Source organism: Squalius cephalus, assembly GCF_949319135.1.
Source record: "Squalius cephalus genome assembly, chromosome: 19".
Taxonomy (NCBI): Eukaryota; Metazoa; Chordata; class Actinopteri; order Cypriniformes; family Leuciscidae; genus Squalius; species Squalius cephalus.
In genome coordinates, this window is record NC_137140.1 from 13785850 (window position 1) to 13810611 (window position 24762).

Sequence of the window (24762 nt, forward strand, 5' to 3'; positions counted from 1 at the left end):
TTAGAGTTTATAAGTGTATCAATTGATGAGTTTATAAGTGTATGAGTTTTTGAGTTTATAAATTTAAATGAGTTTAGAGTTTATAAGTTTAAATGAGTTTAAGAGTTCAGAGTTTATTAATTTATGAGTTTAAGAGTTCATAAGTCTATGAATTCATGAGTTTATAAGTTAATTAGTTTATAAGTGTATGAGTTTAGAGTTCATTAGTTTAAATGAGTCTCATTGGCTAATATAGTATATAGAACGGCAGTTTGGTTTAGTCTTCAAGGTATTTTGATTTGAATTTTCGTCGGTTGGTGAGTTTGAATCTAAATTTGAATTTTTTAGAACTCCCCAATGCAAGTCAATGGGAGTTTTTCCGAGTTTTGATCGTCATTTTTAGGAAAACCGTAAGTCCGATCAGTCTGAAAAGATATAGCAACGCGAGTCAGATCAGTTTGAGTGTCTGAGCCGAGTTTGGAGTATGTAGAGTTAAAGCTCTAGGAGGAGTTTCATATAGAAATTTTAGTCTCGGAATAATAATAATAATAATAATAATAAGTTTAAATAGGATTTCAATATGTTGGCTCTCTCAAGCCAACTTAACTAGATGCAAAAGTTCGTCGAGACAAACTTTGAAGTTGGCTTGAGAAAGTTTGGACCAGAACGTTTTTTGCTAGGCGGTTGCTAGGATGTTATGGGTGGTCGCTATGGTGTTGCTAGGCGGTTGCTAGGGTGTTCTGGGTGGTTGTTATGCTGTTGCTAGGTGGTTGCTAGGGTGTTCTGGGTGGTTGTTAGGCGGTTGCTAGGGTGTTCTGGGTAGTTGCTATGGTGTTGCTAGGCGGTTGCTAAGGTATACTGGGTGGTTGCTAGGCGGTTGCTAGGGTGTTCTGGATGGTTGCTAGGCAGTTGCTAGGGTGTTCTGGGTGGTTGCTAAGGTGTTGCTAGGCGGTTGCTAGGGTATTCTGGGTGGTTGCTAGGCGGTTGCTAGGGTGTTCTGGGTGGTTGCTATGCTGTTGCTAGGCGGTTGCTAGGGTATTCTGGGTGGTTGCTAGGCGGTTGCTAGGGTGTTTTGGGTGGTTGCTATGCTGTTGCTAGGGTGTTCTGGGTGGTTGCTATGCTGTTGCTAGGCGGTTGCTAGGGTGTTTTGGTGGTTGCTATGCTGTTGCTAGGCGGTTGCTATGGTGTTTTGGTGGTTGCTATGCTGTTGCTAGGGTATTATGGGGGGTTGCTAGGGTGTTGCTAGGCGGTTGCCAGGGTGTTCTAGGTGGTTGCTATGATGTTGCTAGGCGGTTGCTAGGTTGTTTTGGTGGTTGCTATGGTGTTGCTAGGCAGTTGCTAGGGTATTCTGGTTGGTTGCTAGGGTGTTTCTAGGTGTTGCTATGCTGTTGCTAGGCGGTTGCTAGGGTATTCTGGGGGTTGTTAGGGTGTTGCTAGGCGGTTGCTAGGGTGTTCTAGGTGGTTGCTATGATGTTGCTAGGCGGTTGCTAGGGTGTTCTGGGTGGTTGCTATGGTGTTGCTAGGCAGTTGCTAGGGTATGCTGGGTGGTTGCTAGGGTGTTGCTAGGTGGTTGCTAGGGTATTCTAGGTGGTTGCTAGGGTGTTGCTAGGCGGTTGCTAGGGTGTTTTGGTGGTTGCTATGGTGTTGCTAGGCGGTTACTAAGGTATTCTGGGTGGTTGCTAGGTGGTTTCTAGGGTGTTCTGAGTGGTTGCTATGCTGTTGCTAGGGTGTTCTGGGTGGTTGCTAGGCGGTTGCTAGGGTGTTCTGGGTGGTTGCTATGGTGTTGCTAGGCAGTTGCTAGGGTATTCTGGGTGGTTGCTAGGCGGTTGCTAGGGTGTTCTGGGTGGTTGCTATGGTGTTGCTAGGTGGTTGCTAGGGTATTCTGAGTGGTTGCTAGGCGGTTGCTAGGGTGTTCTGGGCGGTTGCTATGGTGTTGCTAGGCAGTTGCTAAGGTATTCTGGGCGGTTGCTAGGCGGTTGCTAGGGTGTTCTGGGCGGTTGCTATGGTGTTGCTAGGTGGTTGGTAGTTGTCACAGATGGTTACTATGGAGTCTTTATAGAGTTCTTAGCATGATCTTGGCATGATATAGCACTTAACTAATCGCTATTAGCATGTAGCTATTCACTGCTAGCATGTGTAGCATGTTGGAAGTGCTGTTTGCTAGCATGAGTCAAAAGAGCCAAACCTCATCTCTATACGATGTTCTGATACAGAGATATAGGTCTTGCAAAACGGTTGCTAGGGTACTCAAGTTTGGTTGCTATGGAGTTGCTTGGGAGCTGGAAGCTTTAAACTTAAGAAGTTTAAAGTGGTTTGAAGTTTAAAGTAGTTTACGAGTTTTTGAGTTTTGAGTTTATAAGTTTAAATGAGTTTAGAGTTTGTTTAAATGAGTTTAGAGTGTGTGTGTGTGTGTGTGTGTGTGTGTACACACACACACACACACACACTCACACTCAGAGTTTATGAGTTTAGAGTTTATAAGTGTATAAATTGATGAGTTTATAAGTGTAAGAGTTTTTGAGTTTAGAGTTTATAAGTTTTAAATGAGTTTAGAGTTTATAAGTTTTAATGAGTTTAGAGTTTATAAGTTTAAATGAGTTTAAGAGTTCAGAGTTTATTAATTTATGAGTTTAAGAGTTCATAAGTCTATGAATTCATGAGTTTATAAGTTAATTAGTTTATAAGTGTATGAGTTTAGAGTTTATTAGTTTAAATGAGTCTCAATGGCTCATATAGTATATAGAATGGCAGTTTGGTTTAGTCTTCAAGGTGTTTAGATTTAAATTTTGTCGGTTTGAATTTTTTAGAACTCCCCAATGTAAGTCAATGGGAGTTTTTGAATGAGTTTTTTCGAGTTTTGATCGTCATTTTTAGGAAAACCGTAAGTCCGATCAGTCTGAAAAGATATAGCAACGCGAGTCAGATCAGTTTGAGTGTCTGAGCCGAGTTTGGAGTATGTAGAGTTAAAGCTCTAGGAGGAGTTTGAGTTGTAAATTTTTACGGTCAGAATAATAATAATAATAATAATAATAACTAGATGCAAAAGTTCGTCGAGACAAACTTTAAGTTGGCTTGAGAAAGTTTGGACCAGAACGTTTTTTGCTAGGTGGTTGCTAGGGTGTTCTGGGTGGTTGCTATGGTGTTGCTAGGCAGTTGCTAAGGTATTTTGGGTGGTTGCTAGGCGGTTGCTAGGGTGTTCTGGGTGGTTGCTAGGGTGTTGCTGGGCGGTTGCTAGGGTGTTCTGGGTGGTTGCTATGCTGTTGCTAGGTGGTTGCTAGGGTATGCTGGTTGGTTGCTAGGGTTTTCTGGGTGGTTGCTAGGCAGTTGCTAGGGTGTTCTGGGTGGTTGCTATGGTGTTGCTAGGTGGTTGCTAGGGTATTCTGGGTGGTTGCTAGGCGGTTGCTAGGGTGTTCTGGGTGGTTGCTATGGTGTTGCTAGGCGGTTGCTAGGGTATTCTGGGTGGTTGCTAGGCGGTTGCTAGGGTGTTCTGGGTGGTTGCTATGCTGTTGCTAGGCAGTTGCTAGGGTATTCTGGGTGGTTGCTAGGCAGTTGCTAGGGTGTTTTGGGTGGTTGCTAGGCGGTTGCTAAGGTGTTCTGGGTGGTTGCTATGGTGTTGCTAGGCGGTTGCTAGGTTGTTCTGGGTGGTTGCTAGGCGGTTTCTAAGGTATTCTGGGTGGTTTCTAGGCGGTTGCTATGGTGTTCTGGGTGGTTGCTATGGTGTTGCTAGGCGGTTGCTAGGGTATTCTGGGTGGTTGCTAGGCGGTTGCTAGGGTGTTCTGGGTGGTTGCTAGGTGGTTGCTAGGGTGTTCTGGGTAGTTGCTATGGTGTTGCTAGGCGGTTGCTAAGGTATTTTGGGTGGTTGCTAGGCGGTTGCTATGGTGTTCTGGGTGGTTGCTATGGTGTTGCTAGGCGGTTGCTAGGGTATTCTGGGTGGTTGCTAGGCGGTTGCTAGGGTGTTCTGGGTGGTTGCTATGCTGTTGCTAGGCGGTTGCTAGGGTATTCTGGGTGGTTGCTAGGCGGTTGCTAGGGTGTTTTGGGTGGTTGCTATGCTGTTGCTAGGGTGTTCTGGGTGGTTGCTATGCTGTAGCTAGGCGGTTGCTAGGGTGTTTTGGTGGTTGCTATGCTGTTGCTAGGTGGTTGCTATGGTGTTTTGGTGGTTGCTATGCTGTTGCTAGGGTATTATGGGGGGTTGCTAGGGTGTTGCTAGGCGGTTGCCAGGGTGTTCTGGGTGGTTGCTATGATGTTGCTAGGCGGTTGCTAGGGTGTTTTGGTGGTTGCTATGGTGTTGCTAGGCAGTTGCTAGGGTATTCTGGTTGGTTGCTAGGGTGTTGCTAGGTGTTGCTATGCTGTTGCTAGGCGGTTGCTAGGGTGTTCTAGGTGGTTGCTATGATGTTGCTAGGCGGTTGCTAGGGTGTTCTGGGTGGTTGCTATGGTGTTGCTAGGCAGTTGCTAGGGTATGCTGGGTGGTTGCTAGGGTGTTGCTAGGTGGTTGCTAGGGTATTCTAGGTGGTTGCTAGGGTGTTGCTAGGCGGTTGCTAGGGTGTTTTGGTGGTTGCTATGGTGTTGCTAGGCGGTTACTAAGGTATTCTGGGTGGTTGCTAGGTGGTTTCTAGGGTGTTCTGGGTGGTTGCTATGGTGTTGCAAGGCGGTTGCTAAGGTATTCTGGGTGGTTGCTAGGCGGTTGCTAGGGTGTTCTGGGCTGTTGCTATGGTGTTACTAGGTGGTTGGTAGTTGTCACAGATGGTTACTATGGAGTTTTTATAGAGTTCTTAGCATGATCTTGGCATGATTTAGCACTTAACTAATCGCTATTAGCATGTAGCTATTCACTGCTAGCATGTGTAGCATGTTGGAAGTGCTGTTTGCTAGCATGAGTCAAAAGAGCCAAACCTCATCTCTATACGATGTTCTGATGCAGAGATATAGGTCTTGCAAAACGGTTGCTAGGGTACTCAAGTTTGGTTGCTATGGAGTTGCTTGGGAGCTGGGAGCTTTAAACGTAAGAAGTTTAAAGTGGTTTGAAGTTTAAAGTAGTTTACAGTAGTTTGAAGTTCATGACAGATAGATAGATAAATAAGTATAAATACACACACACACGCGCGCACACACACACACACACACACACACACACTAACTCGCTCACACACTCACTCAGACACACACGCACACTCAAGAGTTTATGAGTTTAGAGTTTATAAGTGTATCAATTGATGAGTTTATAAGTGTATGAGTTTTTGAGTTTATAAATTTAAATGAGTTTAGAGTTTATAAGTTTAAATGAGTTTAAGAGTTCAGAGTTTATTAATTTATGAGTTTAAGAGTTCATAAGTCTATGAATTCATGAGTTTATAAGTTAATTAGTTTATAAGTGTATGAGTTTAGAGTTCATTAGTTTAAATGAGTCTCATTGGCTGATATAGTATATAGAACGGCAGTTTGGTTTAGTCTTCAAGGTATTTTGATTTGAATTTTCGTCGGTTGGTGAGTTTGAATCTAAATTTGAATTTTTTAGAACTCCCCAATGCAAGTCAATGGGAGTTTTTCCGAGTTTTGATCGTCATTTTTAGGAAAACCGTAAGTCCGATCAGTCTGAAAAGATATAGCAACGCGAGTCAGATCAGTTTGAGTGTCTGAGCCGAGTTTGGAGTATGTAGAGTTAAAGCTCTAGGAGGAGTTTCATATAGAAATTTTAGTCTCGGAATAATAATAATAATAATAATAATAATAAGTTTAAATAGGATTTCAATATGTTGGCTCTCTCAAGCCAACTTAATAATAATAATAAGTTTAAATAGGATTTCAATATGTTGGCTCTCTCAAGCCAACTTAATAATAATAAGTTTAAATAGGATTTCAATATGTTGGCTCTCTCAAGCCAACTTAATAAGTTTAAATAGGATTTCAATATGTTGGCTCTCTCAAGCCAACTTAATAATAATAATAATAATAATAAGTTTAAATAGGATTTCAATATGTTGGCTCTCTCAAGCCAACTTAATAATAATAATAAGTTTAAATAGGATTTCAATATGTTGGCTCTCTCAAGCCAACTTAATAAGTTTAAATAGGATTTCAGTAAGTTGGCTCTCTCAAGCCAACTTAACTAGATGCAAAAGTTCGTCGAGACAAACTTTAAGTTGGCTTGAGAAAGTTTGGACCACAACGTTTTTTTGCTAGGCGGTTGCTAGGGTCTTTTGGGTGGTTGCTAGGCGGTTGCTAGGGTCTTTTGGGTGGTTGCTATGTTGTTTCTAGGCGGTTGCTAGGGTGTTCTGGGTGGTTGCTATGGTGTTGCTAGGCGGTTGCTAGGGTATTCTTGGTGGTTGCTAGGCGGTTGCTAGGGTGTTCTGGTTGGTTGCTATGGTGTTGCTAGGCGGTTGCTAGGGTATTCTGGGTGGTTGCTAGGTGGTTGCTAGGGTGTTCTGGTTGGTTGCTATGGTGTTGCTAGGCGGTTGCTAGGGTATTCTGGGTGGTTGCTAGGCGGTTGCTAGGGTATTCTTGGTGGTTGCTAGGGCGTTGCTAGGCAGTTGCTAGGGTGTTCTGGGTGGTTGATATGGTGTTGCTAGGTGGTTGCTAGGGTATTCTGGGTGGTTGCTAGGGCGTTGCTAGGCAGTTGCTAGGGTATTCTGGGTGGTTGCTATGGTGTTGCTAGGCGGTTGCTAGGGTATTCTGGGTGGTTGCTATGGTGTTGCTAGGCGGTTGCTAGGGTGTTCTGGGTGGTTGCTATGGTGTTGCTAGGTGGTTGCTAGGGTGTTCTGGGTGGTTGCTAGGCGGTTGCTAGAGGGTTCAGGGTGGTTGCTAGGCAGTTGCAAGGGTGTTCTTGGTGGTTGCTAGGGTGTTGCTAGGCAGTTGCTAGGGTATTCTGGGTGGATGCTAGGCATTGCTAGGCAGTTGCTAGAGTGTTCTGGGTGGTTGCTAGGTGTTCTGGGTGGTTGCTAGGCGGTTGCTAAAGGGTTCAGGGTGGTTGCTAGGCAGTTGCTAGGGTGTTCTTGGTGGTTGCTAGGGTGTTGCTAGGCAGTTGCTAGGGTATTCTGGGTGGATGCTAGGCATTGCTAGGCAGTTGCTAGAGTGTTCTGGGTGGTTGCTAGGTGTTCTGGGTGGTTGCAAGACAGTTGCTAGGGTGTTCTGGGTGGTTGCTAGGTAGTTGCTAGGTGTTCTGGGTGGTTGCTAGGCAGTTGCTAGGGTGTTCTGGTTGGTTGCGAGTGTCTATGGGACTTGTTGCTAAGGTGCTCTAATTGGTTGCTAGGGCGTGGCTTGATAGCTTCACAATGATTCTTAGATACTGATTGGTCGTCTGAGTAAAATGAGCCCGCCCCCTCGTCTCTCTGACACTGTGATCCAGAGCTACGTTCAATACAAAATCCCTATGCAATGTGTAGGATGTTTCAATGTTTCATGGGCCGTCCTACACCATTATAAGTCAATGGTGTAGTTGCTAGGTGTTCTGGGTGGTTGCTAGGCAGTTGCTAGGGTGTTCTGGGTGGTTGCGAGTGCCTTCAGTACGGCCGAATAGGCACTATGGCCGAATAGGCACAAGCATGGAGCGATTTCGCAAGGCCACGAGTGTAATATTGCTTTAAAAAAAAATTAAAAAGCAGTTGCTAGGGTGTTCTGGGTGGTTGCGAGTGCCTTCAGTACGGCACTTGGCCGAATAGGCACAAGCATGGAGCGATATCGCAAGGCCACGAGTGTAATATTGCTTTAAAAAATACAAAAAAATGTAAAAAAAAATAAATTTTGGTTTAGGGTGGTTGCTAGGGAGCTCTTAGTGGTTGCTAGGGTGCTGTAACTGGTTGCTAGGGTGTGGCTAAGAATATTTTAGGCCATTACTTATTGGTTGCTTGATAATATAAATCCTCTGAGGGAGAGAGAGAGGGAGACACGCAGGGGTGTCAGGCCCTTTGGAGTCTGTGTGTGTGAAAACGGCAGTTGGGATTCAAATGTTTTTAGAACTCCCCATGTTAAGTCAATGGGACTTTTTTGGCCGCTTTTTCGTCCGCTGTGCGAACATCGTACACCCGATCGCTTAGAAAAGTCATAGCACACCTCTCCTCAATGAGCCGGTCGATTTGACACCTCACTCAGGGATCTGAGACAAACGGTGCGGGGCGCATTACGCGCCAAACTTTGTGTGGAATTTAAGTATGAGCAATAACAATAGTGTTGCTTTGAAAAGCACCACTAATAAGTTTAAATAGGATTTCAGTAAGTTGGCTCTCTCAAGCCAACTTAACTAGATGCAAAAGTTCGTCGAGACAAACTTTAAGTTGGCTTGAGAAAGTTTGGACCACAACGTTTTTTTGCTAGGCGGTTGCTAGGGTCTTTTGGGTGGTTGCTAGGCGGTTGCTAGGGTCTTTTGGGTGGTTGCTATGCTGTTTCTAGGCGGTTGCTAGGGTGTTCTGGGTGGTTGCTATGGTGTTGCTAGGCGGTTGCTAGGGTATTCTTGGTGGTTGCTAGGCGGTTGCTAGGGTGTTCTGGTTGGTTGCTATGGTGTTGCTAGGCGGTTGCTAGGGTATTCTGGGTGGTTGCTAGGTGGTTGCTAGGGTGTTCTGGTTGGTTGCTATGGTGTTGCTAGGCGGTTGCTAGGGTATTCTGGGTGGTTGCTAGGCGGTTGCTAGGGTATTCTTGGTGGTTGCTAGGGCGTTGCTAGGCAGTTGCTAGGGTGTTCTGGGTGGTTGATATGGTGTTGCTAGGTGGTTGCTAGGGTATTCTGGGTGGTTGCTAGGGCGTTGCTAGGCAGTTGCTAGGGTATTCTGGGTGGTTGCTATGGTGTTGCTAGGCGGTTGCTAGGGTATTCTGGGTGGTTGCTATGGTGTTGCTAGGCGGTTGCTAGGGTGTTCTGGGTGGTTGCTATGGTGTTGCTAGGTGGTTGCTAGGGTGTTCTGGGTGGTTGCTAGGCGGTTGCTAGAGGGTTCAGGGTGGTTGCTAGGCAGTTGCTAGGGTGTTCTTGGTGGTTGCTAGGGTGTTGCTAGGCAGTTGCTAGGGTATTCTGGGTGGATGCTAGGCATTGCTAGGCAGTTGCTAGAGTGTTCTGGGTGGTTGCTAGGTGTTCTGGGTGGTTGCAAGACAGTTGCTAGGGTGTTCTGGGTGGTTGCTAGGTAGTTGCTAGGTGTTCTGGGTGGTTGCTAGGCAGTTGCTAGGGTGTTCTGGTTGGTTGCGAGTGTCTATGGGACTTGTTGCTAAGGTGCTCTAATTGGTTGCTAGGGCGTGGCTTAATAGCTTCACAATGATTCTTAGATACTGATTGGTCGTCTGAGTAAAATGAGCCCGCCCCCTCGTCTCTCTGACACTGTGATCCAGAGCTACGTTCAATACAAAATCCCTATGCAATGTGTAGGATGTTTCAATGTTTCATGGGCCGTCCTACACCATTATAAGTCAATGGTGTAGTTGCTAGGTGTTCTGGGTGGTTGCTAGGCAGTTGCTAGGGTGTTCTGGGTGGTTGCGAGTGCCTTCAGTACGGCCGAATAGGCACTATGGCCGAATAGGCACAAGCATGGAGCGATTTCGCAAGGCCACGAGTGTAATATTGCTTTAAATTTTTTTTAAAAAGCAGTTGCTAGGGTGTTCTGGGTGGTTGCGAGTGCCTTCAGTACGGCACTTGGCCGAATAGGCACAAGCATGGAGCGATATCGCAAGGCCACGAGTGTAATATTGCTTTAAAAAATACAAAAAAATGTAAAAAAAAAAATTTTGGTTTAGGGTGGTTGCTAGGGAGCTCTTAGTGGTTGCTAGGGTGCTGTAACTGGTTGCTAGGGTGTGGCTAAGAATATTTTAGGCCATTACTTATTGGTTGCTTGATAATATAAATCCTCTGAGGGAGAGAGAGAGGGAGACACGCAGGGGTGTCAGGCCCTTTGGAGTCTGTGTGTGTGAAAACGGCAGTTGGGATTCAAATGTTTTTAGAACTCCCCATGTTAAGTCAATGGGACTTTTTTGGCCGCTTTTTCGTCCGCTGTGCGAACATCGTACACCCGATCGCTTAGAAAAGTCATAGCACACCTCTCCTCAATGAGCCGGTCGATTTGACACCTCACTCAGGGATCTGAGACAAACATTGCGGGGCGCATTACGCGCCAAACTTTGTGTGGAATTTAAGTATGAGCAATAACAATAGTGTTGCTTTGAAAAGCACCACTAATAAGAAGAATAATAATAAGTATGCAAGAGAACACTAATGATGCCTTGCCTTTGGCAAGCACCATTAATAATAATAATAATAATAATAAGTTTAAATAGGATTTCAGTAAGTTGGCTCTCTCAAGCCAACTTAATAAGTTTAAATAGGATTTCAGTAAGTTGGCTCTCTCAAGCCAACTTAATAATAATAAGTTTAAATAGGATTTCAGTAAGTTGGCTCTCTCAAGCCAACTTAATAATAATAATAAGTTTAAATAGGATTTCAATATGTTGGCTCTCTCAAGCCAACTTAATAAGTTTAAATACAATATCAGTAAGTTGGCTCTCTCAAGCCAACTTAATAATATTAAGTTTAAATAGGATTTCAGTAAGTTGGCTCTCTCAAGCCAACTTAATAAGTATGCAAGAGAACACTAATGATGCCTTGCCTTTGGCAAGCACCATTAATAAGTATGCAAGAGAACACTAATGATGCCTTGCTTTCAGTATGAGCAATAACAATAGTGATGCCTTGCTTTCAGCAAGCACCACTAATAATAAGTATGCAAGAGAACACTAGTGATGCCTTGCTTTCAACAAGCACCACTAATAATAATAATAAGTATGCAAGAGAACACTAATGATACCTTGCTTTCAGCAAGCACCATTAAAAATAAGTATGAGCAATAACAATAGTGATGCCTTGCTTTCAGCAAGCACCACTAATAATAAGTATGCAAGAGAACACTAATGATGCCTTGCCTTTGGCAAGCACCATTAACTAGAATGTACATTCCCTGAAGAAAATGTGAGTGGTGCTTGCAGTGGCAAAACTCGCCACTCGGTTGCTAGGGTGCGGTTAGCTAATTTTTAACAAGATGATAACAAAATTAGCATCATGCTAGCATGATAAGCATGTGACTAACATAATGATAGCATGTTGCTAGCATGATTAGCATGTAGCTAGCATGATGCTAATATGATTAGCATGTTGCTAGCATCATGATAGCATGTTTTTAGCGAAAGCTAACATGATTAGCATGATGCTGGCATATTTTTTAACAAGATGCTAACGTGAATAACATGTTTGCTAGCATGTTTGTAGCAAGAAGCTAGCATGATTAGCATGTAGCTAGTATCATGCTAGCATTATTAGCATCATGTTAGCATGATTAGCATGTAGCTAGCATAATGTTAGCATTATTAGCCTTTTGCTAGCATCATGCTAGCATGATTATCATATTGTTGTATATTTTACCATGTTGCTAGCATGGTTTACCATGATTTACCATAGTTTACCATGATTTACCACGATTTACCATAGTTTACCATGATTTACTATAGTATACCATGATTTACCATGTTCAAGTATGATTTACTGATTCTAGCATGATTTACCATAGTTTACCATGATTTACCACGATTTACCATAGTTTAGCATGATTTACTATAGTATACCATGATTTACCATGTTCAAGTATGATTTACTATTATTCAAGCATGATTTACCATAGTTTACCATGATTTACCACGATTTACCATAGTTTACCATGATTTACTATAGTATACCATGATTTACCATGTTCTAGTATGATTTACTATGATTGTAGCATGATTTATCATAGTTTACCATGATTTACCATAGTTTACCATGATTTACTATAGTATACCATGATTTACCATGTTCAAGTATGATTTACTGATTCTAGCATGATTTACCATAGTTTACCATGATTTACCATAGTTTACCATGATTTACCATGATTTACTATAGTTTACCATGATTTACTATAGTATACCATGATTTACCATGTTCAAGTATGATTTACTGATTCTAGCATGATTTACCATAGTTTACCATGATTTACCATAGTTTACCATGATTTACCACGATTTACCATAGTTTACCATGATTTACTATAATATACCATGATTTACCATGTTCAAGTATGATTTACTGATTCTAGCATGATTTATCATAGTTTACCACGATTTACCATAGTTTACCATGATTTACTATAGTATACCATGATTTATCATGTTCAAGTATGATTTACTGATTCTAGCATGATTTATCATAGTTTACCAAGATTTACCATAGTATACCATGATTTACCATGTTCAAGTATGATTTACTGATTCTAGCATGATTTATCATAGTTTACCATGATTTACCATGATTTACCCTAGTTTACCATGATTTACTATAGTATACCATGATTTACAATAGTTTACCATGATTTACCACGATTTACCATAGTTTACTATGATTTACTATAGTATACCATGATTTACCATGTTTTAGTATGATTTACTATGATTCTAGGATAATTTACCATAGTTTACCATGATTTACTATAGTATACCATGATTTACCATCTTCAAGTATGATTTACTGATTCTAGCATGATTTATCATAGTTTATCATGATTTAGTCAAAAGAGCCAAGTCCCATCTCTATACGTTGTTTTGATGCAGAGATATACGTTTTGCTAAACGGTTGCTAGGGTACTCTTTTTGGTTGTTATGGAGTTGCTTGACAGTTGCCAATGATGAAACTGCAAAGGCTTCTTGACACTTTGAATGATATAAACCAACTCCCATGCCTCTCTGACATTCAGAATGGAAGATATCCCTCTTTGGATTTTGGTTGCTAAGGTGCTCGACAATGGTTGCTATGGAGGGGCTAGGAAGTGTTGAGGTGATTCATGATTGGCCGTTTGCTACCCCGAGTCAAATGAGACCACCCTCGTGTTTGTATGACAATTCAGTCGGGAGATATCCCTTTGATCTCTTTCAATGGAAGTCTATGGGACTTGTTGCTAAGGTGCTCTAAATGGTTGCTAGGGCGTGGCTTGATAGCTTCACAATGATCCTGAGAGACTGATTGGTCGTCTGAGTAAAATGAGCCCGCCCCCTTGTCTCTATGACACTGTGATCCAGAGCTATGTTCAATAAAATATCCCTATGCAATTTACCATAGTAGGAAAACTGACTCTGACATGCTCTGACTTCTGACATTTGTGGTTATTTCTGTTACTTGTGACATTTTCATGGCTAAAGTCTAATTACACTGTATTCAGCACAAACTCTGCTACAATAATATATCAGCAGCATGTATATAAAAGTTTGTAGTTTTGAGATAATGACATTTATGCATGGTTTGTGAAAATACAAAAAAAAAATTCTCACTGAAATAAGGCCATGAAACCCATACTGATTATTTCTTCACAAGACTTTTGAAAATTGTATGACGTAGCCTAGAATATTTTCTCCAAAACTATGTGAAAATCACCCTGACTGCTCATTCAGAGAAGACAATATATTGATTTAAAATTTGTACGACGTGTTTTGTGTGAGAAAGCTTTATGCGGGAGGTCATTAATATGTAAGCTTTTCACACCTGAGAAAGACATAGACCCTCCCCTAACGGCCCTATTAGGAGCTATCAGGCCCTATCATTCTGAACAACCTTTCACAAAGAATGAGGAGATTTAAAAAAGAATGGCTTTTTGATTGTTTGGATTTATTTACTACACAACATAATCCAAAGATACACAACAAATGACAAAAAAGCACTTATTGAAAACAATGATCCAAAGACAGAGACCTTTCTGCCATTCCTAAAAACATTGTACATACCTTTCATTTCCAAGGTGTTTGATTTTCACTTTACCATGTTCATGTACAGAGACTCAATGTGAATGTTGAAGTCAGCAGGACTCAGTGGCATCTGGGCCCTGAAAAAAAAAAAAAAGTGAACATACTGATATCAAGAGAAAGGCCTGCACGATTTGGGGAATAAATTTTAGATTTTTCTGGTAAAAATTGCTTTTTAAAATTCACAGAATATACACACACACACACACAAATGTTTCCAACAATATATAATATAATGAACACCAGGTTTGTTGTGCCTTGTAGGCATAGGCTATGCGCAGTGCTGCATAAAATAATAATAACAATAACCTATAGCAGCCTATAAATCTTCCAAAAGATTTCAGTAACAACTAAGCTAGAGAAAAATATATTGATTATCATGTTACTTCAAATGTTTCCATTCGTTATGATGATATGAAATGAGATAATAGTAAAAACATGCGATCGCGCTCAAATATAAAACATTATGGTTACCATATACATATCTACGTTTGAGCAGATATCCACAAACACAGTAACAGTAAACACGGGTCTAAATATTGTAATATTCACCATATATCTAGCAACAGTTCAACTGCAATGTGAAATTTATGCAACAATAACAAACTAATATGTAAGAATTTCTTACCTTACATCTTTCTTGTCTTCAAATCGCGTTCTTCTTCTTCTGAGGTAAATCCAATGTAAGCTCACGGCACGTCTTTCAAACTCGACGAAAAGCAGAGACTTGTGAAGTTTTTTCGTGCTTTGTTTTTGAGGTAATGAGCGCGATCGCGTTCCATGTAGACAAATTAAAAATAATTAGGAAGCGTTTGAGAAGCTGGACATCTTGTTGGTTTTATACAAATTACTTAAACAGAGAATATTTGTTTTCAGTTTGAATCCGATCATTTAAAAAGTACACACTTATATGTTTATAAAGGTATGTGGCTCATAAATGTGTGACAAGTATTCGCTGAGTTTGGTTTCAGTTTATAGACGTGCTCAAGAAAAAAAAGTTCACCGCGACGGGGAGGCAGAAAGCACACCCTGTTTATTTTCTTTATTTTACAAAAGCACAATGTTTTGATTTGATTGTAAGTGGACACATACAAAAGTAGAAATATCACAGATTATTTCTTTTTTCTGTATGACCATAAATGACAGAGTAATTTAATTTTATTGTGCTACAATGTGAAGAAAATCCAGCAAAACGTGCGGCTGCGTTTGTCGACCCCAGAGGGTTAATGTAATTTGCGCCTTATAGGACGCTACTAAATCTGGGAAAAAATGCTGTTCTAGACCCTTTTTTCCCGGACTCTCTGTGAGTTCCCTGGTGATCGTGCACTATATTCCCCTAGCGTAAGATACTTACGCAGTACGAGAGACCTCTCGTAAGAGAACGTACTCGGTTACTAACGTAACCTCGGTTCTCTCTAGAAGAGGGAACGAGTACTGCGTATCTTGCCGTGCATGCATCACGCTCTGGCTCGCTTCGGCGATGAAAAACCAGATTCGATCAGCCTATCGAGCTATATTTATAAGCCTAAGCCACACCCGTTCCGGCGGGACGTGACGTAGTGGGCGCGAAGCGGCCTCATTGGACATGACGTCATGAGGGGTCTCTCTCGATAGGCTGCTGCAGTTTTTTACCTCTTGTACACAACCACATCCAAGTGATCTGAGGGCGCATGCGCTTCCGGCGCTTTCTTCTTCTTGTTTTTTTTTACGGCAGATCGCAAACAAATATGTGCATTACCGCCATCTATCTCAGAAATGGACCATTGACACTTTCCTATACTTCTTTAACCTATCAACCGACATAAATTCCCCTTATTTACCCGCATAGAGGCTTCATAGAATTTCATCCGGCGCTGCGTGTTCAGCTCCTCCGTCCACTCTCAGCCCCCATGACAGGGAAAAAAAAACACGTCCAAGCGTCCAAGTGATCTGAGGGCGCGCGCGCTTCCTGGTGTGTGACGTGGGTGCGCTGCGCAAGCGCTGGAAAGCGGCGGAATTAAATAAGGTTTTTTTTTTTCCTGTCATGGGGGCCCAGACAGCAAACTGACTACGAAACGCATCCGCCGCGGAGGTACAGTGAACTCTGGTACGGATCCAGAAAGCGGATCCGAAACTGCGTCCACTTGCACACCGCGCCGGATCCGGTCCGACACCGCTGCGGTCCCTTTGCGTATCCGTACATAAATGGGTACATTCGCCCCGGCTTCGCTTTGGATCCGCGAATGAGTCGCATATCCGCTCCGGGTCCGTTTTGGACCCGTTCATAAAATTCCGTCTGCAATGCCACTTTTTTCCCCACACTGCCTGATTATCTGGCCAAAACTATAGCTACAGATATATTTAAAATCTAATGGTGGACGAACATTAGACTGGATTGCTCTATAAAAGCTTGAATAGTTATGTATCTGCCTTTATTAACCCATTTAATCCCAAATTTTTCCCAGACACAAAAATATCCAAATCATGTGTCATTAGTATCCCTTTGAAACAATCAATCATAATTTTTTGAAATTTTCATGGAAAAGTGTGTGAAAAAGTGTATTTTATGATCGGTCACAATTGTGACCGGTGGGATACTGTGTTGTATCAACCATTGTATTGATTTAATATAGGTCTATTTGACCTGTGCAGTGTGTTTGTGTGTTTTTATGTGTATGTTTTTTTGTGTGTGTGTGGGTGGGTGTGTGTGTGGAGATCAGACATCAGAGGAGACGTGACCATGTGTGTGTGTGTTTGTGTATGTGTGTTTGTGTCTGTGTGTGTGTCTGTGTGTGTGTGGAGATCAGACATCAGAGAAGACGTGACCGTGTGTGTGTGTGTGTTTGTTTGTGTGTGTGTGTGTGTGTGTGTGTGATCAGACATCAGAGGAGACGTGACTGTGTGTGTGTGTGAGTTTCTGTCTGTGTGTGTGTGTGAGTTTCTGTCTCTGTGTGTGTGTGTGTGTGTGGAGATCAGACATCAGAAGAGACGTGACCGTGTGTGTGTGTGTGTGTGTGTGTGTGTGTGTGTGTGTAAAATTAGGTAGAAAGTAAGGTAGAACAGTTAGCCTATGTGTATTAGTATGTAGGTACAATGGGTTATCCCACCGGTCACTATTGTTGCCGTTGACATGTTTGTGAGTTCTATGACCACATTAAACAAAGTTGAGTAATTGCAAATGCATATATCAATACTAGACACCTTAAACATGATGTGTACCAAAAATCTATGTCCTATCTTTATGTTAACATACTTTACCACCCTTTTCTTTGGGAGCTTTCTTGCTGCCATCCTCTTCTCTTGGCGCAAACAGGAAGTAAACAGCTCTGGTCATGTGACAATTTACAGTAAACATGCGACACTGCACAAATGTCATTGAGACCCTTTATTATTTCAATATCTGCTGGAAATGCATTGATAGATCATTCAGTAAAATTTTTATAGCCTTAGAAATGAAACATTTTTTTACTGTCACTATTGTGACCGGTGGGATTAAATGGGTATGAATAAAACATGAAATCTTTAAACATTAATATTTTTTAGCCAACTAACAATAACAAAATAGGTTATTACAGACTATAAATGTATTTACAAATTTTTTTTAATAGTTTTATTCATGTATACATTGAATAGACAATACAGAAAAAAATGAAATCAACCATAAATTGTACCAAGAACATCATTTTATTTAGTGAAAAACATTACACTAAAATGATAAAGTATTTTTTTTCACTACTGTTGGGTCAAGGTTTGCTGACAGGGGCTCTGGCTCCTTGAGCTTCCCCTATCTGATGCCAGGCTGAACCACCAGATTACATGTTTTGTAATGTCGTCATCGGTGGCGGCACGGGAGACATGGCTCTTTCTCACAGCACCTGTAATACATAAGCAGATTTTCATTACATGTCATGAAATCACATTGAAGCTACCAGGATGTTGTTTTTTAGAGGATAGACATAATTATTTTTTTAACTTAAAGGGGACATATCATGCTAAATCCACTTTTTTAGCCCTTAAATGCATTTTGTTGTATATTTGGAGTGTTTAGAAGTACAGAAAAGTTTAAATTATTCTCCTCAGGTGCTTCGTTGATATCTTTATATTCTGTTTTGGCCTTATTTTTCAACCTGTTCCGATTTTTCTGTTATCTATGACGTTTTGTGAACTATTACGTCACAGTATTTGCAGCGGAACTGCCAAATAAGGACATTGACTTCCGGCCCAACACTTCGAGCAATCCGCCATTTTTATTTCTCGCTGCAATTTTGTAGTCCAAGCTAAAAGATGCAGAAGTTACGAGAGGGTAAGTTAAAATGTTCGGTTGTTGGATGTAGTAACCCACACGCTTCATTACACCGTCTAATGTAGATGAACTGCCGCGCTTGTGACAGGACAGGACATGTTTAACTGAAAGAACGAGCAGAGAGAGAGACCCGGTCGCGCTCTCTCTCTCTCTTCGGAGCCAGGCGAAAGTGTAAACAAGACACCGTCTCCAAACTAGGCGCTATCTTGCTCTCTCTCCCTCGCACATATTAATCAAAATAAATCGACACTGTGGTAAAAGGTCGGAAGACCAAAGTTTCATGTGTAAATACAGTAACACACCATTGCGATACATCCATATGAAGACGTTGTTCTGCAGGTTCGTCGTCTTCATTTTCATCTCGCTCCGGCTCCGACTCTGGCTCGAACATGTAAGGCTGGCTGGACAAGTCTTCCGTTGTTGACATTTTGTTAATAACGTGTGAATAAAAAGTTTCTGTGCCGCTAGATAATCGTATCTCTGCTACCAAACTACAAAAATGGCCGAACGGGGTGGAGTTGAACCGAGTGTCACCGCTGCATCCAGGAGAGGGGGCGGGGTATGAAGTGTCTCAATTGTATTTAAAGAGACCGCACCAAAACGAGTTGCTCTCAGACGCACATCAGAAAAGGGGTAGAAAAGGGGCCTGTGGAGCTATAATAATGAGGAATTCAGACCCAAGCATTGCAGTTCCGCTTTATATAGACCACAAATGTATGATTTATATGTAAAAAGGAACGATTTAAAAGCATGATATGTCTCCTTTAAAATAATGTCAAGTCGTAACAGGGTGAAAGGCACTTCTGCCTCAGCTTTGCGGTCCTTTATCTGCTATAACCACGCTATGTAAGATTGCCAGATCGGGTCGCGTTTCTGTAGTTCTAATGAGACATAAGAAAACTACAGACTTTAATAGACTCCCTAAAGAATTTGGCACAAACACAAACAGAAGCTCAACTAAAATGATTAAGTGATTATAATTTTAACCATTATACAGCGTGACAAAAAATTTTACGTTTTCCTTGAATAAAACTTGAATGCCCATAAGTTTAGTTGACTAAAAAAAGAACTAAACAAAACCAGGATAAGGTTGACTAAATATGATAAAAGTTAAATAGTAAATTTGACACAGGACTAAGCATGCATAAAAATAAAAAAGCTAACAAAATAAACTCTATTTGAGTCTTGTATCTAATGAGGTATTGCTCACCAGAGCAGGCAATACTGTCTGATCCACATCTTCCCCCCCCGCCAGGTAGGTCTGTAGACCCTGCTTGCAGAAGGGGTTTGCTCTTCTGCTGGTCTCTGTGAACAGTGAGGCGGAGAAATGGGTGGAGGTGGAGCAGCTGTGCCGCTACTTAGGATAAAAGGTGGTGGTGCAATAACAGGAGCTGATGGTTGTGTTAAAAGTTTGCCTCTCTTTTTACGAGCATCTTCCTCCTCGCTCTCATCAGAGTCTCCCAAGAAATTACTATAAATTAGGGTGGAAAAAAACAAGCAGTAAACATCTTATTAATTACTCTTATTAATAATAATAATAAATGTAAAGCCTTCCTGTAGCTCAAACAGTAGAGTGTTGGCGCTTGCAATGCTAAGGTCATGGGTTCAATTCCCAGGGGAAGCAAGAACTGACAGGAATGTAAATGTGTACCTTAAAGGTGCTCTAAGCGATCCTGGGAGACGTTACTTCTTGTTGACATTCGAATTGTTGTCAAACAAAACGGAGGCAAGCTAGACCCTCCCTCCTCCTCATCCCGTCTCCTCCCTCCTCCCCTCCCTTCCGACATAAAGGAAAGTCAAAATAGTCACTACAAACAAAGTTAAGTTTTACTGATACTTCATTCAATGTGTAATGTCGCCAAGTTAGATAAATGCTTTTATATATTACAGAACAGAATGCAGAAAAAGAGAAACATTATCTTAAAATTGTTTCGCCACCTGAGGTTATAACTATAGCTCCCATACAATGACGCAATAATAGCAAGATAACGTTAGCTTCGCGTTTCCCAGTGAGCATTGTAACGCAAAGTAAGATGATCAGATTGTCAGCTCTCTCTATATGATTAAATTACTAAAATTACCCCGTGATCAAACCCCCTCTAGTCTGGGACCTAATCAACTTACTGGAATCATCATATACAAACACCTCTATTGTCTTAAGATTCCAACGAGCAGGACGTGCAGACCAATTGGCGCCTGCTATTTACATAAATCATCGATCTCTGATCCGAGAACCATTAAATCTCATCACAGTAAACAAGAAACCCTTCTGTTCGACTGATTTGCCGAATAAGGAGGTGCCAGAAAGTCTGAAAATCTGCTTCTCTCCAGGGATTTTCACAGCATTGAACATCTCACAAACAAACCACGGACTGTTAAACAGATGTTCGACCAAAAGCCCATTGATTGTAAAACGCACATACATACAATACATACATACTGATTCCCCCCTCGAGAAAAGGGGGGGGGGGGGGAGAACCAGGTCACGCAACGGACACGAACTCTTGAGCTGAAGAGAACTTTACGCACACACAAAACACAGAGAAGCTTACGACCCTGGACATTATGATCAAAATCACTCTTTTCTATATATTTTTGAAATGTATTCGTACTGTATGTTATGGTCCTTATATGGAAGACCGCTATAACTAAGTTTTATGCTAAAATCGAAAAGTGAAATGCTTATTATATTGAGGGATCATGTAACTCTGTGTTATTAACTGCCAGAACCACGGTCCGTGGTATCATTGTGTTCAGGAAGAACCAACGGTGTTGAATTCTTAACTCAACGTAGGAAATTATGCATTCTTTCATTTATACCAGGTTATCAATGTTCTATAACCAAGTTTATCCGCTCCAGAGGGCGTGTAATTAGCGAACAAAGAAAGTTTGGCGCCACACACATCCGACCAAACGATTGGAGTAGGTGCGTGAGGAGGCGTGACGTGGTTCCCTTCATAACATGGAACCACGCTCTACTCTGGGCAGTTCGCCAGAGAGAGACCTGCCTTCTTCCTACCTTCTTCCAAGAAACCTTCATTTGTTTTTTATTTTCGTTATTATAAGTCTTTCTTCTTTGATAGTTTTACCTCAGTTTGATAATTTCTTACAAACCAACGTCACCAACTTAAGGCTAAAATCATCTTTGGCTAAAGTTAACAAACGCTCTGAGTTACCATCGTAACCACGTTGCCGTGACGACGCTTCTACCACGTGTTCCAGGTTCCTTTGTCTTCGCCGCCGCACACACAGAGGGCCAATCTCCAGACAGAGTAAAGTAAATCCTTAAATTCGCAATCTGAAAGAAATGCTGTTTAAGTTGTCGAAAAATTACTAGAAATTGTTGGGGTTTCGTTGTGAAGGAATGTTCTAAACTGTTTCTGCCTTTCTCTAAATTCTCTCACTCACACTTACACTCTCTCACCCACACACACACACATCCACACGCACGCACGCGTTACTAGGTAAACACACAACCACGTGCTACCAGACACACACCCACATCTTCTTAAAACGCTACCAACTTACACACACATAAAATCATTCTTATTCTCACTCTTATTATTCTCACTCTTATTCTCTCTCTCATTCTCTTCCTCTCCCATTTTGCTCTTCCTCTCTCTTAACCTTTTATTTTATTTTATTTTATTTTATTCCTTATTTGCGATCGCTATATTGTTTGTTTGTTATGCATATTTACTCCTGCGTGATTGAAATAGTACATGTAATCTTAGTTGCTTGATTAAAAACCTATAATCTTTATGAATTGAATCTGTCTCATATTGTGCCATTACTGAAATCCCTGAAAGTGTTATTGCCTACCAGCTCTACCATCATTTTACAATTAAAATATCTAAGTTGTCTAAACACGAAAATAACCAATTATTTGTGGCCACAGGAAAGGGTTATTTGTCGGTGTTAAAGACAATAGGTTTTTGTTCAGAAATTGTGCATCCGATCTGCCGGACGGATGGTTCGCATGATAAATGAGCATTAACTCCTATCTGAATTTCCCCTGATTAAAATATAATTCTATCTACCTATACCAGTGATTACTACGAGTAATCGTGTAATCATTGATATACGTCGAGGTCTGATCTATTCCCTACTTGGAATAATTTAATTTGTGTAAACGGCATATGCATATTCATATCTTATGAATATTACCTCTCATTTGAGCTAATAAATTCCCATAACAGACCCATTGTCGTTACAGCATAAACAACGGGGGCGTCGTAAACAAATTTAGTCAACGTTGTCAATAGCCTATAAATGAACATTCAAATTCATAACAAACAGTGGGTGAAAACAATCATTCACACAAATTGTCTGTTGTGAATTTGCTTGATCATTTACAATAGAGATTGATCGCTGCTAGAAACATACATGTTGTATTCACCAAAGTTAACGCTGACTGCATAAATCTAGCTAATTACATCCTTGTGTTGGTTTGGCGAACATGAACGTCAGTTTAGAAAGAAAAATGGATTGACCTGTTCTGCCAAAAACAGAGCAACTATATGTCGGATTGGAAGCCCTTCTGCCGGCGGAGTTCTCGCCACCTTTCGAAGGTTTTTCCGATGTAAATTCGGGACTTCGCGCGTTCCTTATCCTTGTCACTTATCCTTGTCCCTCTTCTTTGCAATTTGTTCGTCGGAACGTCGTCTCTTTGGTCGTGTGTCGGCCATAATTCAAACTTCCCTCTTCATGCTTCTCTCTCCTCAACACACACCCTTCACGTGCACGCGCACTAACCCCGCAAACCCCACCCTCCAATACTTCTTGTCGGTTATTGGCTGGAACTCTGTTTATTATGTTTCGGGGTGCGGGTGAGCCCAGTTTGTTTTTGTTGCCGTTTGTGGAGCCTGTGGTGTCTAGAGAGACCGCGTTTTTTTACAGTGTGTTCAGGGGACAGGCAGCTAGCGGATAGTGAGGAGATGTTTGCTGTATGTGACAAAAAATGTTTTGGCCTAAAAAACGCGTCGCATCACTTAGAGCACCTTTAAAATGCAATGTAAGTTGCTTTGGATAAAAACGTCTGCCAAATGCATAAATGTAAATGTAATTACATAAAAATTTTCACTGGCCTAAGAACTTAAGTTGTAAATCAATGTAATTGGTTGAGAATGGTTTCTCTGAGAAACCAGAAAACATACTGTCCATTTAACTCTATTTCAGCTGGCTTTACGTGTGGTGGTTGTCAGGTTCATATCATAACACTAAATTATGTTTTTGAGAAAATATAGAGGCCAAAAAGTTAATGTAAAATATAAAGGATAACATACGTATACTAACATCGGCTTTGGCCTTCTTTTTGGCCGAATCTCCTCCTCTTCCTCTTCAGACTGTAGATCTGATGTGTTGCAATTTAGAGCTTTCTTCAAGAGTTGTCGTGCCACAGAGTAGTCATCTAAAAAATAAATAGCCTACATGTTAAACTTCAGTAGACCTTCAAATTAATAGAGTAAAAAAGAACAATATGAGAATGTAATTAAAAGGATTTTCTTCCCATATAACATATTGGCAAAATACTTTGATATTTGCTTACAAAAGCTATTTAGATTATTTAAAAAGAAAATAGCATACCACATGATTTAATAACTCTGGCATCATATCTTTTCTAGTCAGGTCCAGGTTCCTCAGAATTTTTCACTGCCCCGTTCACTCTCTCATCATTTTTGTAGTTTGGCCAATTGGTAACTCAATCACTGTACCAATTTTGTGGCACCAAACATCCTTAAACGAGAAGGAAGTAACAAACAGCACCAGATAAATTTAACTTCCTGTTTCAAGAACAGGTCAGTACGTCTACCTTGGGTTATTTCACCAAGTGCATGGTGTAATTGCATATGGGTCACTTTTAAATTAAAGAAGCTGGTCCAAAAAATAAAATAAATTCAGATATGGTCAACAAATCGGAATTGGGCATCAAGACCTGCAGTATAAATGTGGCCTTATTGAACTCAATTGAATCAACAATGAACTGTCAACTTACAGTGAAGTTGCTGAAGAACTTACTGTCTTAAGGTGGAGCTGGAGACAGGTACAGTTTTTCTATTCATTTGATCTAAAAGAAACTAACAGAAACACAAAATACACATTTCAACTAGTGAGTTGTGGAAAATAACCAAACTTTTTAGTGTTTTCAAAAATAATTATACAGCAGGGCTCGACAATAAGGACTGCCTGATGGCCCGGGGCCAGCGTGAAAGATACTTGGGCCAGTTGCAGGAACTTTCACCTGCCCCATTGGGCCAGTGCTGCATCTTCAAGTTGATAATTTGCAATTTTTTAAGCCTTCCCAGGTGAAAAGGAAATATATTTAAATTGTTCTTATTTTGATATACTTAATGTATTTTAAGTGTACTGTATTAATTATATATTTAATTGTGTTATTTTGAGACATCTTAAAGTATACTAAATGTACTTTAATATGTATTTAAGTTCAATTTTAAGGTAATAGTAATATATTTTAATATACTTAATTGTGTTAAAATGGACCTATTTTAAGTACATTTAGTGTAATTTAATAGCACTTCTTTAAATTGTATTTTTAATACACTTTAAATATGTTTTAGAACTACAGCTTAAGTATATTTTAAGCTTCACATTAATGTGTTCCCAGTATATTTTAAATATAATATCAGCTTATTTATAATGTATTAGAAGAACACTATAAGAGCCACTATTAGTATAATAAAAATACATTTTTATAAAACCATTCA

General features: G+C 40.8%; 1 protein-coding gene and 1 long non-coding RNA gene across 2 annotated transcripts in view; one reads left to right on the top strand and one right to left on the bottom strand.

The window, feature by feature from the left end:
- The window catches only part of plxdc1 (plexin domain containing 1), a 629959-nt gene that overhangs the window by 266526 nt on the left and 338671 nt on the right, over positions 1–24762 (top strand). The gene's annotated exons all lie outside the window — the stretch shown is intronic.
- Positions 17402–23773, bottom strand: LOC307146802. Its single transcript, XR_013819159.1, has 4 exons — positions 23624–23773; positions 23333–23447; positions 19248–19508; positions 17402–17609 (listed from the first exon to the last, which is right to left on the bottom strand). It is a non-coding gene; the product is annotated as an uncharacterized lncRNA (long non-coding RNA).